The sequence below is a fragment of the Lissotriton helveticus genome, chromosome 2_1 (assembly GCF_964261635.1).
Source record: "Lissotriton helveticus chromosome 2_1, aLisHel1.1, whole genome shotgun sequence".
NCBI lineage: Eukaryota > Metazoa > Chordata > Amphibia > Caudata > Salamandridae > Lissotriton > Lissotriton helveticus.
The window spans coordinates 220,001,778-220,025,647 of NC_136059.1; positions in this window are offsets into that span (position 1 = coordinate 220,001,778).

The window sequence follows — 23,870 nt, forward strand, 5'->3', positions numbered from 1 at the left end:
TCCAAAATAGCGGGGGTTGGGATCAAAGCAGGACAAGACACGCACAAGAAGTTCAAGGTGCTGCCTCGCGTCCCCACCCCACAAACCGGAGTCCAAAAAGCAAAGTTGCTGGGGCGGGAGAACAGTGCAACCCACCCGGCGGAGGCAAATAGCCTCATTAAGCCGCATCAGTACACTTGGACATCCGGCGGGCTTGGAGAGATCCACTACCGTGAAGAAACAGAAACAGCCGCAACTGGAACCAGAGTCTCCAAGCCACAGGTAGTGAGTGGGCTCCTGAACGCGCTTCTGGCACACGCGTGAATTTGAATGAAGAGAAATCTCCTCTCAAAGAAAGGAGCGGGAGCCTCAGAGGGGATTAACAGGGCGACACCTTTATTTCAAGTTGAAATGGCGAATGCATTTCGGCCGGATCGGCCTTCGTCAGCGCCTGCAGTGTCAGTGAAAGGAAGTCCCAAAAGTCCTGCAATTGAAATACAACCCACCGCACACCGATAGGTGCAAATCAATAGCTCCGCCCCTCAAGTGAAGTTTTCAGCCGGTCCGGTGAAATCCACGGACTACAGGACCCAGGATGCAGTAGTCGTTCCCAGGTAAGTGTGGCTGAGGGGCGTTGGTGCAAGTGTCCAAAATAGCGGGGGTTGGGATCAAAGCAGGACAAGACACGCACAAGAAGTTCAAGGTGCTGCCTCGCGTCCCCACCCCACAAACCGGAGTCCAAAAAGCAAAGTTGCTGGGGCGGGAGAACAGTGCAACCCACCCGGCGGAGGCAAATAGCCTCATTAAGCCGCATCAGTACACTTGGACATCCGGCGGGCTTGGAGAGATCCACTACCGTGAAGAAACAGAAACAGCCGCAACTGGAACCAGAGTCTCCAAGCCACAGGTAGTGAGTGGGCTCCTGAACGCGCTTCTGGCACACGCGTGAATTTGAATGAAGAGAAATCTCCTCTCAAAGAAAGGAGCGGGAGCCTCAGAGGGGATTAACAGGGCGACACCTTTATTTCAAGTTGAAATGGCGAATGCATTTCGGCCGGATCGGCCTTCGTCAGCGCCTGCAGTGTCAGTGAAAGGAAGTCCCAAAAGTCCTGCAATTGAAATACAACCCACCGCACACCGATAGGTGCAAATCAATAGCTCCGCCCCTCAAGTGAAGTTTTCAGCCGGTCCGGTGAAATCCACGGACTACAGGACCCAGGATGCAGTAGTCGTTCCCAGGTAAGTGTGGCTGAGGGGCGTTGGTGCAAGTGTCCAAAATAGCGGGGGTTGGGATCAAAGCAGGACAAGACACGCACAAGAAGTTCAAGGTGCTGCCTCGCGTCCCCACCCCACAAACCGGAGTCCAAAAAGCAAAGTTGCTGGGGCGGGAGAACAGTGCAACCCACCCGGCGGAGGCAAATAGCCTCATTAAGCCGCATCAGTACACTTGGACATCCGGCGGGCTTGGAGAGATCCACTACCGTGAAGAAACAGAAACAGCCGCAACTGGAACCAGAGTCTCCGAGCCACAGGTAGTGAGTGGGCTCCTGAATGCGCTTCTGGCACACGCGTGAATTTGAATGAAGAGAAATCTCCTCTCAAAGAAAGGAGCGGGAGCCTCAGAGGGGATTAACAGGGCGACACCTTTATTTCAAGTTGAAATGGCGAATGCATTTCGGCCGGATCGGCCTTCGTCAGCGCCTGCAGTGTCAGTGAAAGGAAGTCCCAAAAGTCCTGCAATTGAAATACAACCCACCGCACACCGATAGGTGCAAATCAATAGCTCCGCCCCTCAAGTGAAGTTTTCAGCCGGTCCGGTGAAATCCACGGACTACAGGACCCAGGATGCAGTAGTCGTTCCCAGGTAAGTGTGGCTGAGGGGCGTTGGTGCAAGTGTCCAAAATAGCGGGGGTTGGGATCAAAGCAGGACAAGACACGCACAAGAAGTTCAAGGTGCTGCCTCGCGTCCCCACCCCACAAACCGGAGTCCAAAAAGCAAAGTTGCTGGGGCGGGAGAACAGTGCAACCCACCCGGCGGAGGCAAATAGCCTCATTAAGCCGCATCAGTACACTTGGACATCCGGCGGGCTTGGAGAGATCCACTACCGTGAAGAAACAGAAACAGCCGCAACTGGAACCAGAGTCTCCAAGCCACAGGTAGTGAGTGGGCTCCTGAACGCGCTTCTGGCACACGCGTGAATTTGAATGAAGAGAAATCTCCTCTCAAAGAAAGGAGCGGGAGCCTCAGAGGGGATTAACAGGGCGACACCTTTATTTCAAGTTGAAATGGCGAATGCATTTCGGCCGGATCGGCCTTCGTCAGCGCCTGCAGTATCAGTGAAAGGAAGTCCCAAAAGTCCTGCAATTGAAATACAACCCACCGCACACCGATAGGTGCAAATCAATAGCTCCGCCCCTCAAGTGAAGTTTTCAGCCGGTCCGGTGAAATCCACGGACTACAGGACCCAGGATGCAGTAGTCGTTCCCAGGTAAGTGTGGCTGAGGGGCGTTGGTGCAAGTGTCCAAAATAGCGGGGGTTGGGATCAAAGCAGGACAAGACACGCACAAGAAGTTCAAGGTGCTGCCTCGCGTCCCCACCCCACAAACCGGAGTCCAAAAAGCAAAGTTGCTGGGGCGGGAGAACAGTGCAACCCACCCGGCGGAGGCAAATAGCCTCATTAAGCCGCATCAGTACACTTGGACATCCGGCGGGCTTGGAGAGATCCACTACCGTGAAGAAACAGAAACAGCCGCAACTGGAACCAGAGTCTCCAAGCCACAGGTAGTGAGTGGGCTCCTGAACGCGCTTCTGGCACACGCGTGAATTTGAATGAAGAGAAATCTCCTCTCAAAGAAAGGAGCGGGAGCCTCAGAGGGGATTAACAGGGCGACACCTTTATTTCAAGTTGAAATGGCGAATGCATTTCGGCCGGATCGGCCTTCGTCAGCGCCTGCAGTGTCAGTGAAAGGAAGTCCCAAAAGTCCTGCAATTGAAATACAACCCACCGCACACCGATAGGTGCAAATCAATAGCTCCGCCCCTCAAGTGAAGTTTTCAGCCGGTCCGGTGAAATCCACGGACTACAGGACCCAGGATGCAGTAGTCGTTCCCAGGTAAGTGTGGCTGAGGGGCGTTGGTGCAAGTGTCCAAAATAGCGGGGGTTGGGATCAAAGCAGGACAAGACACGCACAAGAAGTTCAAGGTGCTGCCTCGCGTCCCCACCCCACAAACCGGAGTCCAAAAAGCAAAGTTGCTGGGGCGGGAGAACAGTGCAACCCACCCGGCGGAGGCAAATAGCCTCATTAAGCCGCATCAGTACACTTGGACATCCGGCGGGCTTGGAGAGATCCACTACCGTGAAGAAACAGAAACAGCCGCAACTGGAACCAGAGTCTCCAAGCCACAGGTAGTGAGTGGGCTCCTGAACGCGCTTCTGGCACACGCGTGAATTTGAATGAAGAGAAATCTCCTCTCAAAGAAAGGAGCGGGAGCCTCAGAGGGGATTAACAGGGCGACACCTTTATATATATTATCTACTGACGGTCGCCAGTAGGTAGTTATAGTTAGGATCGTTTTCTATAGGAAATCCGCAACATTCTATTGGGAATAACTTTGGCGGCGAATGAGGGATCTGCCTGTAATTTTGGTTTTTACGAAAATTTAATTTGAAAAAATATATATTGGGCTATATATATGTTAGAGCCCAAATGTAGCCCAATGTAGCCCAATGTAGCCCAATGTAGCCCAAAGATGGCCACCAGAGACAAAAAAAACAAATGTAGCCCAAATATCAGCCAGATGTAGCCCAACTATAGCCCAATGACAGAATGTCCCAGAGTGTTCTAAAGAACAACTAGAACGCTAACAGTCTTACTTATGACAAAAGTATGGCACACCTGAAGTCATCTTGATTGGAATAAAGTGTTAACACTTAAAACATTTAATTTGCGAAGGAACAAAATGAGGGGGTTCATTTTGCCATAGAAATTTATATACATTTGAGATGTCATCAGTGATGTCATGAGTGATGTCACTGACCATGTCATGAGTGATGTAATATGTGACGTCATCAGCAGTGCATTGCACGCACAAGTTATAGTGAGTCCAACTAACTATAACGTGGGAATTTCAATGGTTTTATGCGAGTAAAATTTCCACCTAACTATAACTGGTGTGAAACCTATGGTTTTTCCAGTCAATATATATATATATATAATATATTACCTACTGGCGATAGCAAGTAGGTATATATAGTTAGGATTGGCTACATAGGAAATCCGCAACATTCTATTGGGAATAATTTTGGCGCCGGTTGAGGAATTTGCGTGTAATTTTCCAAAATTTTGAAAAAAGGGGGGTCCCAAACCGTGTTTTCCCCATGTTAATTTCCATAGGACAGTCTGACAAGTCTACAGCCCGAACCGCTGAACGGAATTGCACCAAACTTGGCAAAATTTTGGGACTGGTACGCAGATGTGCCTTTGCTATGTTTGGTGAAAATTGCTCCAGTGGTTTTTAAGAAAATTAACTTCAAAAACACATATATATCTATAGCAGCTCACCCTAAGCTTACTCATAAGCTTACCCGTACGCGTACCGTATGCGTACGTACGCGTACGGTACGCGTACGTGCGCGTACCCCTACGTGCACGAGCTGCATGCTGATTGGCTGCCACTGTCTGTCAACACTCTAAAACAGAAATTGTGGGCAGCCATCTTGTGCCTCGGTAGAGTGAGGTACAGGAAAGCAAAAAACAAATGTGTAGAACTCAAAAAGGGGGCAGGGTAGAAGCACCCTGACCTCCTAGGCCTGCTCAGGGGGTCCCACAAGGACCCCCAAGGTGAAAAAAGAATTAAAAAAATTGAAAAAACTTGCGGGGTACGCGTACGGTACGCGTACGGTACGCGTACGGTACACGTACTCCGCAACTTTTAAAAAAAATGGTTTTATTTTTTTTTTGCCTTGGGGGTACTTGTGGGACCCCCTCAGCAGGCCTAGGGGGTCAGGGTACTTCTACCCTGGCCCCTTTGCGAGTTTCATACCTTTGTTTCACTGCTTTCTTGTGCCTTGTTTGTAACAAGGCACAAGATGGCTGCCAACACTTCCTGGCTTGGAGTGTTGACAGACAGTGGCAGCCAATCAGCATGCCTTCTCGATAAAGCTGCATGCTCATTGGCTGTCAACACTTCAAACCAGGAAGTGTTTGCGTCCATCTTGTGCTTGGTAGACCGAGGCACAAGAAAGCAGAAAAACAAACGTGTAGAACACAAAAAGGGGACAGGGTAGAAACACCCTGACCCCCTGGTTTCGAGTATTGAGAGACAGTGGCAGCCAATCAGCATGCCTTCCCGATAAAGCTGCATGCTCATTGGCTGTCAACACTTCTAACCAGGAAGTGTTGGCATCCATCTTGGGTCTCAGTAGACTGAGGCACAAGAAAGCAGAAAAACAAACGTGTAGAACACAAAAAGGGGGCATGGTAGAAACACCCTGACCCCCTAGGGCTGCTCAGGTGGTCCCACTAGGATATTAATTTATTTAAACGTAATCCGCTAATAGAATTAGCATTTAAAAAACCTTGCAAATTCACTGAAAAAACTATAGGTTTAAGGCCTTATAATGTTAGAAATTAGCATTTAAAAAACCTTTGAAATTCACTGAACAAACCATAGGTTTCAGGCCTTATATAGTTAGGAATTAGCATTAAAAAAAACGTTTGAATATATAAAAACGTTATCCGCTAATAGAATTAGCATTTAAAAAACCTTGCGAATTCAATGACAAAACCATAGGTTTCAGGCCTTATATAGTTAGGAATTAGCATTAAAAAAAACTTGCAAATTCACTGAAAACACCATAGGTTTCAGGCCTTATATAGTTAGGAATTAGCATATAAAAAACCTTTGAAATTCAATGAAAAAACCATAGGTTTCAGGCCTTATATAGTTAGGAATTAGCATTTAAAAAACCTTTGAAATTCACTCAATAAACTATAAGTTTTAGGGGTGTTATGGTTAGCTGGACATTTTACTCATACAAAACCATTGAAATTGCTCCTATATAGTTAGTTGTACTAACTATATTTCGCGCATCCGCAATCCACTGCTGATGATGTCACATATTACATCATTCATGACATGGTCAGTGACATCACTGATGACATCTCAAATGACATCACTGATGACATCACTGATTACATCATCCACGTGACAATCACATACACCTTTTCATACAATAGTAAAATCTTTCATCACTCTTTGTAAAATACAGAGTATCATATTTGAATCCATTGACACAGCAATACAAGTATCTAAAAACCCACTCAGTGATTCCTAGATGTATACACGCATCTAATCATTTACCTGTAGATTCAATCATACATGCTGTCAATGAAAAATTCAACACTATGAAAAATACTTATACACCTATATTGTCATTGCACACCAGCACACAACCTATTAAAATATGAAGTTATCCTACTCACTTATGCAAACAATGGATCATACTTACATACTTACTTAGCTACACACTTATACAAACACCACTTCATCTATTCATTTACATAGTAAGTCATACTTACTGTATTATAAAATCATTATTACAAGTATACAGTCATCCATATAGTCACTTACAGAATCATTGAGTCTTATGAATACTTATTTATATACAAAAACTGACATATAAACTGACATATACACTGACTTTCACTCATACCTACGTGTTTCGGACAATACAAGTCCCTGGTCACGGTTTACAAACCGTGACCAGGGACTTGTATAGTCCGAAACGCGTAGGTGGGAGAAAACCTACAGGAAAATAAACTGAACTTACCAACTCTGAAGTGGTGTGCGGCGTCTTCCTTGATGGAGATAACTTGTGGTGACAATTTATAGCGAGGTTGTCCTGATCCTCGCAGCCAGCGCCAGCCTAAGGACACTTCCCCCGCTTGGGACATTTGCTCGTAAAAATAATAATAATAATATATATATACATATATATATATATATATTCCGTTACTCCTTTTCACCATCCGTCGCTCCTCTTTGCCTCGGGTGCCTCCTTACCGCACGGTCAGATGCGTAATACTTTTAACACACACGGTCCACACTCCAAGGTCCGTTACACAATTAAGGGCACTCACAGCAATTTCTCCGTTGTTTTCGATAGATACTCGTTTTCAAACTGTTTGAAAACGAGTATCTATCGACACTGACGAAGGCGGGAACGCCGAAACGCGTTTGTTGATATGAGTGTGCAGCGCCAGAAATAATAAACTATGGCAGTTTGAAAACGATGGAGAAATTGCTGTGAGTGCCCTTAATTGTGTAACGGACCTTGGAGTGTGGACCGTGTGTGTTAAAAATATATATATATATATATATATATATATTTATATATGTCTCTTCAGGATACTGAAATTCCCAGGCCCACCTCCGGAGTTGGGAGTGAAGATTCAGCAGTGCTGGAGCAATTGTGCTCCACCTTGGGCGAGCTGGACTCCCGGACTTGCCCCCGTTATCCAAGTTCCTGCACTTCTGGGGTTGGTGCGGTCCAGGGGACTCGAGGGGGCACCTTTATTACAGCAACATGCAGGACACCTGTGAAAGCGACTGCGAGAAGCCCTGCAAATTGCACCAGCATTTGACTTTCCCCACATCACTCACCTTGCCACAGGGCAGCATTCAGGGGTCTGCAGTCCATACAGCAGCTTCCCGCCAACAGGTGAACTCAATCTACATTCCAGGGGGAGGAGTCAGGTGCTAGCCTATCGGTGTGTGGCAGGACACTCTGAAAATCACCTCTCGCCCACACCCTGCTCATAACTCTAGGCACTAAAGAAGGCTACTATGCCGAAATGCATTTGCCAAAAATGAGGACAGCTTTAATAAAGTGCTTCCCGATTTCCCCTACGTGGCCTCTGCTCTTTTTTTGAGGAGTATTTTGTATATATATATATATATATATATATATATATATATATATATATATATATATATTACCTACTTGCGGTCGCCAGGAGGTAGTTATAGTTAGGACCTATTTTCCATAGGAAATCTGCAACATTCTATTTGAAATAACTTTGGCGCCGGTTGATGAATCTTCGTGAAAGTTTCGAAAGTGGTGGGGCGCTCCGGTCCGCTCCAATCCTGAAAGTCTTGGGGTGATTGGTGAAGCAGGGCCTGAGAAAAAAGGGGGGGGTCCAAAAACATGTTTTCCCCTTGCAATTTTCCATAGGTACCGTTCATCGCGGCTGCAGCCTGAACGGCTGAACGGAATTACACCAAATTTTGTAAAGTTTTAGTCCTTGGTTCAGACTGCTGTCTTTTGCTTATATGGTGTAAATTTGTTCACTATTTCCTGAGAAAATGACAATTAAAAGTACATATATATCTATGGCCTTGGTGGATGCACGCATCTTGCGCGGACTATAAGCGCACCACCCCGTCATGCGCTGAATGCTGATTGGCTGTCAAGTGGTTGTCAACATTCGAAACCAGGAAGTGTTGGCTGCCATTTTGTGCCTCGGTAGAAGCGAGGATCTAGAAAATAGTGGAACAAGTGTTCAAAATGTATAATGGGGGCAGGTAACAAATATTTTTACCCTCTAGACCTGCTCATGGGGTTCCACAAGGACCCATAGGGCCGCAAAAAACTTTTTTTTTTAAACGAATACATGTGCGCTGGGTGCATGGATCCGCTGTAAAAAAATAAAAACAAAGCGCGGGCTCCTGTGCTTGTTTAAAAATTAGATACCTGGGATGGTCAAATTCCGGGGTCTAAAATATTACGTTTGATGGTGGTCCAGAGGGGCCCTGCAGCCCAGGGAGCGCCATTCCTCGGAGCTACAAAATAAATGGGGCTTGGGAGCTCAAACGTTCCTCTAAGCCCCAAGGATTACAACCCTTTGGGGCTTTTTATATTTTGGGAGGGGGGGCCACGTGGTCTCCATTCTGGAGCAATTGAATGCCTTGGAGAGCACCACGCCCCAGGAGCGGCTCCTGTTGTGTCTTGGGCTGTCTACCTTCGGCACACTGCTGTTTGCTATGGCAGGGCAGGAGTCGAGGTTCCCGCTGTGTCATAGGAAACTTGAGGGCATGTTAACAAGTGCTATTTCGCTGCAATTAAAAAAAAGAAAACTGCGGTGAAAATTATATTGCCCTATTTACTAGGTAATGCTAAAATGCATTAATGCATGTTAGCAGCCGGTTTCCCAAGGGCTCGCTTCGTATCTCCAATGAGTTGCAATGTAGGCGTTCCCAGAGGCAACGACATGTCTGCAAACACACCCTGTGGCACGTTTTAAGTTAGAGAATTAATTCCTCCTCAATCCTGTGGGACCCTGGGGGCCAACTAGGTGTGCCTATGACAATATAACATGGAAGAGGGAGGTAGGACAACAGCGTTGTATTTACAAGGGGGCCCTGGATTTGATGACCAATAGCAAAACTCTTGCTAATTGCGGTTTAAGTAGGATCCTAACAACTTAAACATTTTTAATATGCGAGGTGGATTGATATGTTAACTGTATTTCTCGCGATATTGGGGGCATATTTGCAAGGACAGCGTTAAAATTATCGTTGTTTTAGCATTAGGAAAGTGTCAATAAATTTGTTGTGGTTTCCTGGAAGCGTAAGCGGAGTAGGCTGGACTAGTTTATGCCAGTGCTGCGCAAGGCTGTGAACCATGATTTCGGAGCTATGGGTGTGGTTCCGTCGTGAGCTATATGAGAAATCAACTGATTCGGGTGTCCGTGTTGTAGTGCTGACGTCACCCGGGTCTTAAACACAAATGTGTCATTATATCTGTAAAGTACCCCAGCATGGCCAACATGGAAGGTACGGGGTATCACTGACCCTATATTCATCCATGTTTGCACACATAAAAGATGGTGGACATGACGTATTTCTGCGAATATGAATGTTTGTTGTACATTCAGTACATTCAGTACATAAAGTGCTGCCCCAAATTCTTATTAATATAAGAGGGCATGATTTACTTTCAGATAAAGTAGAATAGAAGTGCTACTACAAACTCTCCCTCACTACTTCATCTTTCTTTTTTGTGTTTTTGTACATTTCTTTTCAATTACTCTTTATGAAAACATTGTGACTGTTAAAAAGGATTATGTTATTATTTGTCAATTGACATTAATATTTTTTTTCATGTTAACTTCTTGCAGCGATAAACCTCCAGTTCCTCATGAGTGAAAATATGTCACAGTACTACACAATATACATACTGATAAACCCATTTTCACTCTAGAAGAAAACGAGTATTACTTGATCATTGTTTTTTATTTGTACATATTTCAAATCTTCTTTTTTCTGCGTCTTTTTAGTATTTTCAATTCGCAACGATAATACATGAACTGTTCTTACGTCCTTTCCTTTCTAAAGTACAATTATACTTTTACACACTACATTGAGAAATTATAATAATATACTTGCATTAGAAAAATATGTAAAGCATAAACCTATACCGTTAATTTACCTCCCTTTAAAGTTCTTTCCTCCTTCCATTGACATACATCCAACTCCTCTGGAGGGAACATAATGTTTTATATATTACAATATATACATTAACTTTATGATCCCTCTGAGGAAATGGGCGATAAACTGAAGATGAATCCAACGATCGTAAATGTTATCTTGCTCATAGTTTGGTCACCTGTAATTAAATCATAGAAACAAAACTAATCATCCTACGGGTGTGGTTTATATACGTTTTGGTTATTCAAGTCACTATGGAACCAATTTAGCGCTCCTCCCATTCTTTTTGTCATGTTTTTCAGTTGACACGTGCTCGCATTTTCACTGTTTAACTTGCACACGTGTTTTTGTAAACATGAAACTTGTTAAACAGTTTTAGATTTCTTTTTATATCCTCATACGTATTCGCTCTTTCTTTTTCTTTTAATTATTTCTCACTTTTATTATATGAGTATTAAAATAAATACCTTTGCATTTATTTTTTAAAACAAGTATCTTTATTGGTTACTGTGTACAGTTTCTGTTCACAATTTTAATACACTTCCCAACCCAAACCCCTATTATCATTATTGTTTTTAAAATGTGCAATTCGATTTTTTTTTATTTGAATATTAAAATAAATACATTATTGTTGATCTGCGAGTTCCTTCCCTTATACACAGTTGATTGCCACATCTCTGAACATCTGGAGGTACCTGGTGGGCTAGTTGGCCCACAGGGACCCACAGGATTGAGGAGGAATTAATTCTCTAACTTAAAATGTGCCAGAGGGTGTGTTTGCAGACATGTCACCTCAGGCCACGTCCCCTTCCTTCACCACTGTGCCCCATTGCGGGCTTTAAGTTGGGGAATTAATTCTCTTTCAATACTGAGGGTCCCTGAGGGCCAAATAGCCCAACAGGTATCTCCAGTATGCGCCAGCGAGCTGCGCTGCAGACAGGTGTTCAGAGGCTACGCCCCTTTTTACACCTCTCTGCAACACAGCTCTACGGCGCTTATTAGAGGTACCTAGTGGAATAGTTTGACCCAAGGTAATGTCTTCTCCCTATGAGATCAGTTTGCCTGAGGGGATCAATACAGCTTTTGTTATAAGCTCAACCATAAAAAAGGCAGAAGTCTGTCAACAGAATCCAAACCCATTCGCAAAAGTATACAGTACATGGCAATGAGATGTAACTTGAGTAATCGATAGACCACACTAGGGAATCATCAATTACGGATCTTGGGCTAACTGTCGTTGACCATGTATCTAATTCAATCACCACTGGCGGGATTCAGTTCTTTCAGCCCTGTATCATGGAGTATTTTAAACAACCTGATAAATCAGATTGTATGGATGTGATATCTGTATCTACTCCTGCTTTAGCAAACAATCCAGACTGTACTCTTTGGTGTTCTATCTCAGGGGGAAGAAATGAGAGATCGCTTGCATCAGTCTGTTGCTACTACTCCTTTATGTTTAAATGTATTTGCTGTAACAAATTACCCCCTATGAAAGTCCATCATGTGCCCGTCCCTGAAATTTCTTTATCTAACTAGTTGTCAGCTCAAATCACTCCACTGCCAAAAAAGACCTGGGCTTCACAGGTGGCATGTAAATCCTGGGTCACAACCAACTGTAACAACTGTAAAATGGATTCAAGCGAATGTGAATGTGATATCTGTGTTATTTGTTTGGCCAACATTCAATTTGATCATAGTTTTTTTAAATCACCCTTGTCTATGACTAAGACTGCGTGAGTCTGTGAGAGTCTAGGGAAATCCATAATTTAGTCACCAAACAGCATGAATGGCTTGAATCCATTCAGTCCTGGAATATGTTAAAGTGAATAAGTTCCTGACTCCCATCCACACTTAACCCCTCAAAATATTAAATCCACAAGTTTTGATCAGGGACCAACAAATTTAGTTCAAGTAGATAATTCCTTGAACTCTGCAGACTTCTCATTTTTGGATAAATTTGATGCTCCTACTTTAGTGGATGAGTGCCCCCCCAAACGTCAATATGTTGAATACAATGGATGCAATAACAACAGCTTTAAATTTTCACTCCAAAAAGCTTGAAATACAGGTGGAACTAATAAATACTTTAACAGTTTATGTGGTGGGTACAGATACAAAATTTACCAACACAATTTAACCAACTTGGAGGTAAGAGCCCAGGACGAAATTAACAACAAATCAATCAAATGCTGTGTTCACATATTTTAGATAAAGTATCTGATCTCCTGACCATAGTAGGATCTCTCATTGTAGAAGAGAAGAAATTAGCTGTGCAACCAAATATAGAACAATCCCTAATTCACCACAACAAACCAGGACTAGGAGTAGCAAATGTGAGCACAAAGTTCCAATAGACCCAGCGAGATGTGCTCCCTGATACATCCACGGCATCAGTGATGCATGTTGGAAAGCCAGAATTATGCTTGTGTTCTGCTACTGTAAGGGATGAAAACCACATTTCACTAGGAAGTGGTAATATGGAGATAAGTCAGGTTGCTAATTCCACTGGTTAAGGTGATGGCCTTAGTGGTGTTGCCTTTGACAAAAAGGGCCAGGAAGAGGTTGCATAAGGCTTGGAACAAAGCTAAGAAATTTATTGTCTCAGTGGTCTCAGTGATCAAACCTAGGGACTGCTACCTTATTTTTAATCCTGCTATTCAGAAATATCAGGCCAGGATTGTTTTATTGAGGGTGCAGAACCCCCTTTCATTCTATTGAACTTAAATGTAAGATCCCCGAATTGAGAAGCAAGTTACAGCACTCTTTAAGGAGTAGTAAAAAAGTGTATTCGACTGCTGCTGAACTGAATTGTCAGCCTTAATAATGGAGCTGAGTTTAGGCAAGTTAGTAGGTATTCCGCAATCTAAGACTGAATTAATAGTACATAATGAGGCTATGCCCCTGCCTCCAGATCATGTAACCCAGATCGTGCTTGCAGCATGCCGAGCCGTCATGGGAAAGTTCTGTGTATCTCCGAGTCTGCAGCTTTCTGTATAACATCACATTAATTATTTAGTCAATGATAGCAAATCAGGCCGACAATGTCTTTTAGAGTTAGGCTGGAAATTAAAACACCTAATAGTGTAAAACTAATTTTTCATCCTTTGCAGGGCCGTTTCTACCATTAGGCAAGACTTGGCAGCTGCCTAGGGCTGCAAAAGGGGGAGGTCGGCTAAAAGCATGTGTGAGTGAAAGTCAGGGTTCCTTGGAAGGTCCCGGCTTGCTTTGGTAGAGTCTGACTCCTCTCCGAGGACGCATCATGCACAGCACTGTGCCCCTGTCTTGAACACACAGGAAGGCACCTTGAGTCCCTGAGGAGCAGCAGAGAAGTTAGACGGGCGGGTCGGGGGCATCATCAAGCCGGGTCTCTGGCTCTGCTCAGAAGGACATTAGTTAGAATCCTTCAGAAGCCTTTAGCAGCACCTCCCTCCCAGTGCCCCCCTCGAGGCGCTTGGACAGCTTCAGGTCGCCAGCTGTGGGCAATGCACCAATATTTTTATTAACGTCCATGCCGAACTGCAGTTGAAGACGTTACTCAGAACTTTAAAGTGCCCAATCCAATTTTGTCATGTTGTTTTCTTTTTAAACATAAAATACTCACATAAAATACTTTCCCATTTTCTAAACTGGTAATGGAGGTTTGCATGCCTCTGTTTATAACACACAATATGTGGAGTTAAGCCAGCTTTTTCAAAGCCAATCATTAGCAGGGCAGATAGTGGTTATTTCAGAGAGGGAGTGAGATCGTTACTAGCAGCTCGATTCTTCCTTCAGTAACACCTGTCACTCCCACACGGCACGTGGATGCAGATGTGAGGCAGGCAGGCCCAGGAAGCCCTGGCCAGGTCCACAGAGCCTTTCATTAGCTCTGCATTTCATCCATTCCACAGAGCTGGATGGGGTCAATCTCCCATTAAGAAAAGATGTTTGCCTTTGACTGCAGCCGGCAGTCACTCAGGAAAGGCATCCTCACGGACCACTTCTCACAGAGGCTTGAGTATATTGGCTTGACATGAAGGGATGGATGTCTGTCCAAGCCAGAACTAGACAACCTCCCATGGCCACCTCCAGCTTGACTCTGTCATCCCCGCAGCCCCCTTGTAGTAAGTATTAACAGTGCAACGCTGCAGAAGAGGGATGTGCCCGGTCTTGAGAAAGCACTAGAGACAGGCTTCATTTCTTAGCGCCGCCTAGGGCTTCTGTGGTAAACAATATGAAGTGTATTTCAACCAAAAATGTTGTTTTTAATGGCGCTGTCTTGAAAATGTGCTTCTGATCAGTTGTTTTATTTTTGGATCAAGGACTCCCCCTTTTAGCCCTGCTCTAGGTGCCAAGGGGAGAGGATGTGGGGTAAGGGCCAGAAATGCCAACATAGAGCTGGTGAACCAGGTTCGAGCTTCCGTGTCGGCTGAACATCCTGTGATTCTGGGCAAATACTTACCCTCCTGTGCCTACCAAAAATGAATGTGTCCTTGTGTAACATATGTGGCCCTCATGTAAAGTGCTCCAATATCGTTGGGTCGAGTTTGCCTATATAAAACTGCAAAAATAAACGTGCTTTGGGTACAAATCTGGCCTCGCTTTAGGCCCTTCCACGGGAATCTGAAGGTATTCAGAAAATTACAGTAGGGGTCACTCCCACCCTGGCACAGGCAGCTCAAAGCTGTAATCCGCACAGGCACTATTTTAGAGTGGGGGCCAGCTGAAGTGGACAGAGCTACAAAAGGCACCTGCCCAATCCTGAGGAAGCAGGCACGCCTAATCTGATGGAGCTCCCCAGCTATGACTTTTGGATGAAACAATTTGGGGTTAATGTCAGTTACATAAACAATAAATTTGATGGTCCTTCATTTGTGCCTAACAAGTTTTTCTGAGCATTTGGTACAGATTTAGTTCAACTTCACCCCCTCCTCCTACTGCCCCTCCAATCCGTATAGTGTTTCTTAGCCCTAGGGCTCCACTTGGTAAGCATGTGTCTTGGGTTCAAATTACAGCTGTTTTGTGCACGAATCCCTGACCTCAGCAGAGCAGATGAACAGCGGAAATAGGATGTGCCCAGGGAGGCAAATTCTGTGACTTTTCCCAGACCTGTCACAATACTGTTCCGTGCTTTGCTATAACTTTAAAAGCAAAAAAATCTGGACACGGGAGGGGGCGACATTTTTCAATTCAATCCTAGGCGGCAAAACCCCTAGAAACGGCCCTGATCCTTTGTATGATTCCAGGGGCATTCACAATATTCCTAATCTGAGCTTAATCATAAAACTTATTTCAACCATCCCTGAGTTATCATTTATTGAAACTACTAATCTTCTTTCCGTTCAGTTCAAACAAATACATTTTAATTCATATTGTGAGTCCACCATAACAACTTCATATATGAATGAAATTATGAATAACATTTTAGATTTAAGTTTTTATTTTAAGGAATGTGGCATTGAGGTTAATAATTGCAAGCCCTCATAATACCCCTCGATTTTAGAGGTATGAGTCCTAAAAGCGGAAAAAGATAGAAACAAGGTGAAAGGAAAAAAGTTAAATCTACTACTTAGAGGTGCAACTGGTCCATCACATAAATCCTCTTGCAATACTGGCTTGCTGATTACTAATGCTCTAAAAGGAGTTTACACCTGTGAATTGCTACCTAAAAACAATGTGCAAATGAAGGACTGGTCTTGGCTTTCAGCTACCCTTGCAAATGTGCATTCAGTAGATGAAAAATGAATATTACCTGTTATGAATGGGAAATATTTGCAACTGAGGATTTGTTCCTAGAATGGGGATTCTATTGGCCAACCCAGATACTATTTTTAAATTCTTTTGCAATTGTACTATTCCAAGAAACATGGAGAGAACAAGTCACACCTTTGCTTGGGTTTAATGAGTTCAATCTCTCGGCAGTATGCACTAATAAATTAGGCCATGCGAAGTGCGGTCTTTCATGGTATATTGCGTCCGGATCAAATCTAATGGTAGAAGTAGTCAACTTGCAGTTTGCTGGTTTCAATGCCTTTATTACAGTACAACTGCCTCAAGATGATAATTCTTAGGGGCCAATACCGATCCCGTCCGGAAGGCCTCCGAATCAGGTTCGGCAGTAGCGGATCCAATTCGGTGGCTTATTTTCCGACCGAGGCGTACACAGGTCCGGACATCCAAGTACAATGTGAATGAACATGTAAGCGCCAACCAACCCGTATCCGGTTCCGAACCGCTCCATACGACCCGTACGGACACGATTAGTACTGGGCAATGGAGACATTATACGACCGACCATGTACGATGCACACGTCGGACAGCCAGATCGAGCCAAAACCTCCAACTCGCAACACGTCTGGGAAGCTGCCTTTGGGGGGCTGTACAGGGTCCCCCTGCACCCGTAACATTATGAATCGGTCACAGGGGGAGACCCAAGGGTCGCCCCTACACTTGCATGTATGGTGAAGATGGTACCCACGCGTACACACTACAGGGGGCACCCTTGTTCGCAATGTCCCCATTCAGTCAATGGCAGTCCTTGTAGGCGTCGTAGGACCGGCTCCCATTGGCTTCAATTTGAGTCCGAGCGAGCCGAGTCTATCAGCATACGGCTGCATCGTACTCGCTCGGTCGTACTCCAGGGGCACGGCTCGGTCCAAAAACCCTCGGAATCCGTCTTGGTTGGAGGGCATTCCCAACAAGATCGGAATCATCCCCTTAATGTCTATTTCAGTGCGAGGACAAATAAGGTTACCCCGCTGTATTACCTATGGGATATATTAAGCTCATTAATAATTCCGCACCCAGATGCTGGTCTTATTGTTTCTGGTGACTTTAAATTACATCTGCATGCTTTAAACTCCTTAAACGGAAAGAGTAACAATATATCAAAAGGGTGCTGTGATAATATGTACCAGCTCTGGTAAATCCTTTTAAAAGAAAAATCCTTGAGGAAATCCAGGTGCGTTCCAACTTTTAAACTTTCTAAGAATGGCTCAATTATTGACTACACCTTTATTTCAGGAAGCTTACGCCCAAAATTGGTCAAATATATGGTGACCCCTCGACTCGAGAGTGACCACAACCTTCAGACAGTTATATTACATTTGCCAATAAGTTGAAATCCTAGATCTAATCAGCATCTCAACACGGTCCATTCTTCATTCAATCTGAAGAGACTGGTATGGCATTTGGATAAACATGAAGAAATAACATAGGCTGCTGAAGCAATAATAAAGGATAGTGAACAGTGCTAGGTGGGGGTAGGTTACATGATCGATAAATGGGATTATATTACGTCATCCCTGGTGGGAAAATTTTCAATACAAAACCCCAAGAAAATAAATTTAACATCAATCTTTCCAAATAAATGGTACACATTCCAGCAACTTAAACTGAAACAATCTCTCAAAAGAGTTGTACTGATGCCTTCTCCCATATATCTCAGCAATAGTATTATATTTATAAGGATAAAATGAGGCCATTAAGAAGATCTTATTTATGAGAAGCGTGGTTGGCCAAATCATTTTACCAATCTGGACTATTGCACAGATTACTTCACGTTTCTAGACATAATAATGTACAAATATTTTGGGAAATAATTAACAAACTTAAAAGGGGAGGTAATAGGGCATAAATTATTATTATTATGTATAAACTTTATTACTAACTGGTATGGGCTGGGCAATCTTGCTAAACAGGACCTGAAGTTAAATGGTGATAAAATTAGCAAACCAAACACAGTGATAGTTAGCGGCATGAATTTGTACAAACACTATTTTGAAGCTTAGTGAGCCACATTCTGAACAAGTCAGCAGCTCTGATTTAAATAATGATTTGGCTCGTATAAGCCTTAATGAAAAAGTTATTCTTTTATGCCGCCTTTGATCAAAAGGTGCTCCTGGCCCTAACTGGCTTCCCAATGCCTTATTCCGTGCCAATATTGACATGTGAGCCAATGCATTAACTCCAATGTACAACTACGTACTAGTATTGAACATTGTACCAGTTTCGGCAAGGTAGCATTGTGCAGCCCATCTATGAAAGCGGCCATGTTGACAACCCTGCTAATTATCGGTCAGTCAGTTTTAAAAAAAAACAAAATTTGTATATTTACGTTTTTATAGATTGAAAGGGAGGCTTTGATTAAGTTTCTCTAGCCTTATTGTGGAAAAAACTGGTCCGCTGGACCATTTCACGGAATTTGCTAGATGCTATCATTCTTCTTTACACCAATACTCTTGTCCAGGTCAAGCTAGGTGTCGGTGATACCCTATCAAAAAAAAATAAAACCCATAATGGCCTAAAGCAAGGCTATGTCCTTGCACCTTGCCTTTTTAATTAATTTTTGTCAGATCTTCTCCAGCACTTGGAATCCGTTAACACCCATTCACCAAAACTAGGTGAGGTGCAACTTAGCTATTTACAATATGCAGACAATCCTATTTTGTTGAGCCAAACCCCGATAGGTTTACAAAGATTGCTAAATGCTTTTGATGATATATCTCCATGAATTGCTTGGGACTGAATGTTAAAAAAATTCAAATCATAAAAATCGGCCCGGCTAAACCAACAACTAACTCATGGAGGGCCAGAGGAGGCTTGGAGTGGTAAAAACAAGGAAGGTACACCGATCAGGATTTAGCAATGGCCAAGTACTAATTGTAGACTGTGTAGGTGACCATGTGAAACCCTATTGCACATAGTATGTATGTGTCCTAAACTACTCAAAATATGCCACACTTTTTTAAATCCCTACTTCTTAAAGTTGGGGTAAGATCGCCTCACCAGGCCCTCATTTTATATCTATCCGGTGAGTCGATTCCACTGCTATGCCAGTTGATAACGTTTTTAGCCATTAATGAAAACTCTTTGCCATCTGCTAATTAAGGGTTTCCTTAATGAATCAAGAATAGAATATTTGAGGCTGTTTTAAAGTCTTTGACATTTTGTACGATATGTGTCAATACGGCTGCTATGGTAATTAGTTCCAAAAGTGATTGTGAAATCTCTGATGTACTCTCACAGCTTATTGCACAATGTGGACATCCTGAACAATTTAGTGCCTATGCTGCAGTGGTAATTTGACTCAAGAAAAATTATGAAAACGCTGATGCACTTTCATACCTTGTTTGCACAACGGAATTCAATCTGCATAAATTCTATGAATCGGGACAGTTCCCGAGAAGAGTTTTTAAAAATATACTGAGACACCACTTCTCTCATTTTTACTTTGAATCATAATCATACAAGTGGTGTTCATTTGTAGAAGAAGATTTCAAGTGGTTTCAATATAAGGGTGCAGCATGTAATCTTAGATCTATTCTCTTTGTACAGGCGCTTATTGTCTATTGAAACTGGAATAGTGTTTCTTTTATATGATCCTGTTTTAAATCTTTTAACTGCAATGATTTTTGTAAATCATGCAATAAAGAACCAATAACCAATAATTCATTGTTAATTTATTATTACTTAACTTCCCACTGAATACCCCAACAAATCTAACAGTGCAAAAATAATATATAATGAAAATTATAATAAATATCTATCATATAATTGAATAAAATGCGTTGAATAATTCTTAATTATTTATCACCTAATTACCTCCCTACCCTATCCCCTGAAAACTCAAAACCCACTACAACACTATAAATTAGTATAAAAAGTAATTTTAAAGCACTTAAAATTACAAACCATATTTTAAAAACAGTTAATAATATTTATATAAACAATAGTAGCACATAAAGGTAATATATCAACCTAAGCACATTCAAATAATTTTAAAACAATATTTTTTGCCATTACATTAGTGTAAGTGATAATTTGTTTTTATTTACAACGATATTACAGTAAAAAAAAATATTCTTGTCAAAGATAGTTCTGCATTATGTAATTGATGTCACAATATTTAATTACCGATTTTCCTGTCTCACGATATTTTTAAATTTATATTTTTTCCCAAACTCCAAAAGAAGTATAGCAAATGCATGAGAAATCTAACACCAGCAAATTCTAAATTTACATTCACTTTGTGAGAATATAATGGATGTGTCAGATGAATGCTGGGACAGTGAGGTTTATTAACCCTTTCCGTTCATCAGACAGCTGGGAGCCATCCGATATCACTGTGGACAGGTGCGTCTGATGGCTACCTGTTGTACTAGCACCCACCTATGACTCCCTCATGGGCCGCCCCTCATGCTGCCTCCCTCCCCCTCTCCACATCATCTAATGATGTCAGCGTGCAACACGCGCCAACGTCATTAGGTAAAACCGGACATGCTGGAAGCCATTTACTTCCAGCATGTCTAAGGAGGAGCAGGTAAGTTTCTCCTTGGGGATGGTATAGGGATTTAAAAAAGAGTCATAGGAGGAAAGCAAATAGATTTTCTTTCCTCGGATGTCCCATTCATAGTTCCTTGCCACACCCACACAAGTGAGGTATCATTTTACTCGAGAGACCTGGGTGAACGCTGGGTTGTAGATAATTTGTGTCATCCCGGTGATTGCACAACTTTCCCACGCAGAAATTTGAGAAAAATGTGATTTGTTCAGCTACATTTGAGGTTTTCAGGAGATTCTGCATAGGAAAACGTTGGGAGTTATGCGCAAGCCATGTGTCTAGTTTTTAGAAATGTGTGGGTTTGGTAGGTTTCCCTAGATGGCGGTCAAGCCCGGGGTCAATAACCCAGGTGTTCCAACTTGCAAAACCAGGTTGTTTTGTGATAGGTAATGTTGCTGTCTCCTCAATATGTTTTGGGCCCTTGCCTGTCGTGGGAACTTGGGTCACCCCCACGAGTGAGGTATCATTTAAATTGGGAGACTTTGGAGAATGTGAGATGGCTGGAAATTGGTGGATCCATGCTGATTCTAGAGCTTTCCATCACAGAAATGTAAGAAAAATGTGTTTTTGTTTTACAAAGTTGGAGATTTACAAAATATTCTGGGTAACAGAACCTAGTGAGAGCCACACAAGTCATTCCATCCTGGACTCCCCTTGGCATCTAGTTTTCCTAAATGCATAGGTTCGCTAGGGTTCCCTTGGTGCTGGCAGAGCTAGGGTTCAAAATCCACAGCTAGGCCGCTTGCAAAAAAAGGGTCAGTTTTCACTGTAAATTTGCGGTCTGTCCACGTTGTGTTTTGGCCTGTTTCCTGTCGAAGGCATTATGCCTACCCACAAAAGTTATATTATGTTATGTTATGTTAAGGAGTGTTTATATAGCGCCTATCACTGCCGGTCTCTAAGCGCTTAACAGAAGAACATAACACACTGATGCCCATAAACCCTCAGCTATTCTACCGCCTAGACTGTAATAAAGGCCTGTCTAAAAAGATGAGTTTTCAATTTCTTTCTGAAAGGTAGAAGCTGTGATTCCTCCTTCAAGGTGGGCGGGAGGGCATTCCACAATTGTGGAAGAAGCACAGACAAGGCCCTCCCTCCTTTGGTTTTTAATTTGAACCAAGGTTGGGACAGATTGGAAATTTTTCCAGAGCGCAAGGGTCTCCCAGGAGTATACCTCTTCAAACGTTCTTTAATGTACTCTGGGGCTTTCCCAAAAAGTGCCTTATGGGCCACAGAGAGACATTTAAACTGGACTCGGAATTTCACTGGAAGCCAGTGCAGCTTCTGAAGCAGGGGGGTTGCGTGCGAGTTTCTGGGCAAAGAATGAACCAGTCTGGCTGCATCATTCTGTATTACCTGCAGCTTCCTTAGCAGCTTCTGTGGCAGGCCAAGATACAAGGCATTGCCATAGTCAATTCTTGAAATGACTGTGGCAGATACGATTGACTGCAAGGTGGGGGCAGATAGAATAGGGACTAATTTTCGTAATTGCCTCAACACACCAATGCAGGAACCGACGACAGCAGAGACTTGAGGGGCCATTGAGAGATCTGTGTCGATTCTTAGTCCTAGGCTTTTTACCACAGGGCCAGGAGACGGGGTGGTTCCTAATTCTGGAGGCCAATACAGATCGCTCCAGGGGTCCTCTTTGTTACTGATTACCAGCACCTCCGTTTTGTCAGCATTCACCTTCAACAGATTGTTGGTCATCCAGTTGACCGTGAAGCTGAGCAGATTCCTCACGGATTCCTGGGCCTCTTTGGTATCATCCAGCCGAACTAATAGCTGGGTATCATCTGCGTAATTATAGACTTCGCAGTTCATACACATCAGCTCTTCCACCAGTGGTTGTAAATAAATGTTGAAAAGCAGGGGGGATAAAGCCGATCCCTGGGGCACCCCCCAAGTCACCTCACTGATCTCAGACAGTTGGTCTCCAAGCTGCGATCTCTGGGTTCGACCTGACAGGAAGGATTCTAGCCACTTTAGCACCTGGCCTGAGATCCCCAATTTCGCGATACGGTCCAGTAAGATGGTGTGGCTGACCGTATCGAAAGCCGCTGATAAGTCTAGGAGAATCAGGGCACATGGTTGTTTATTATCAGCCCTGACACTCAGCTCATCAGCGACTGAGGCCATAACTAATTCTGTGCTATGTTGAGGCCGGAATCCAGCCTGCCTGGCATGGAGAAGATGGTGTTCTTCCAGATGGCCGGCTAGGGTACTGAGAACATGCTTTTCCAAAATCTTACTAAGGAAAGGTAACTGCGAGATGGGCCTATAATTTTTTAAGGCTTTCGTATCCGTACCGGCTTTCTTTAAAAGTGGGGAGACCCTGGCTTCTTTCATCTGGGCAGGCAGATAGCCTGTCTTCAGTGAATTATTCAATAGACTCAGCACCTGAGGCTGGATGCCTGGAAGGGCCATTTAAAAAATTTGGGGGGGACAAGGATCTATGTTTGAGCCTGACTTGATCTGTCCAACTAATTCTACTAAGCCTTTATCATCAATAGGAGGGAAACTATTCAAAGCCTTAGAGGGCGCCAGGGCATTTAGGCTGGGCGGCATGGTTATGGCTGGCCGTGTGTTGATATCAGCAATGATATCCTGTACCTTCCGCAAAAAGAAGGTTTGAAAGGAATCACAGTCTGGTTGATCAGCCACAGAAATGTTCCCTTGCCGTTGTGTGAGTTCCCTTAATATTGTAAAGGTCTCACGCTGTATATTTATTGCTTCCCTGATTCTTCCCTCATAGAAGACCGCTTTTCTTTTCAGGATGTCAGTCATATATTTTAAAAGCAGAGTTTTAAAAACTTCGGCCTCTGTTTGGCAATAGTGACGTCTCCACCTTCTCTCTGCCTTACGGAGGACTTGCTTCTTCTGTTTTAGAGAGGCGTCAAACCATGGTGCTCCTTTCCCTTTGGTTCTAGTGCTCTCCACCTGCTCAGGGGCTAGTTTGTCCAGAGCAGCGAGCATCCAAGTCTTTAGCGTCTTAGCATCATGGTCCAAATCTGTACCACACATTTCTGGAGGGGAGGAGGAGAGTAAGGTCGAGGTTAGAAGCTCAGCTTCTAC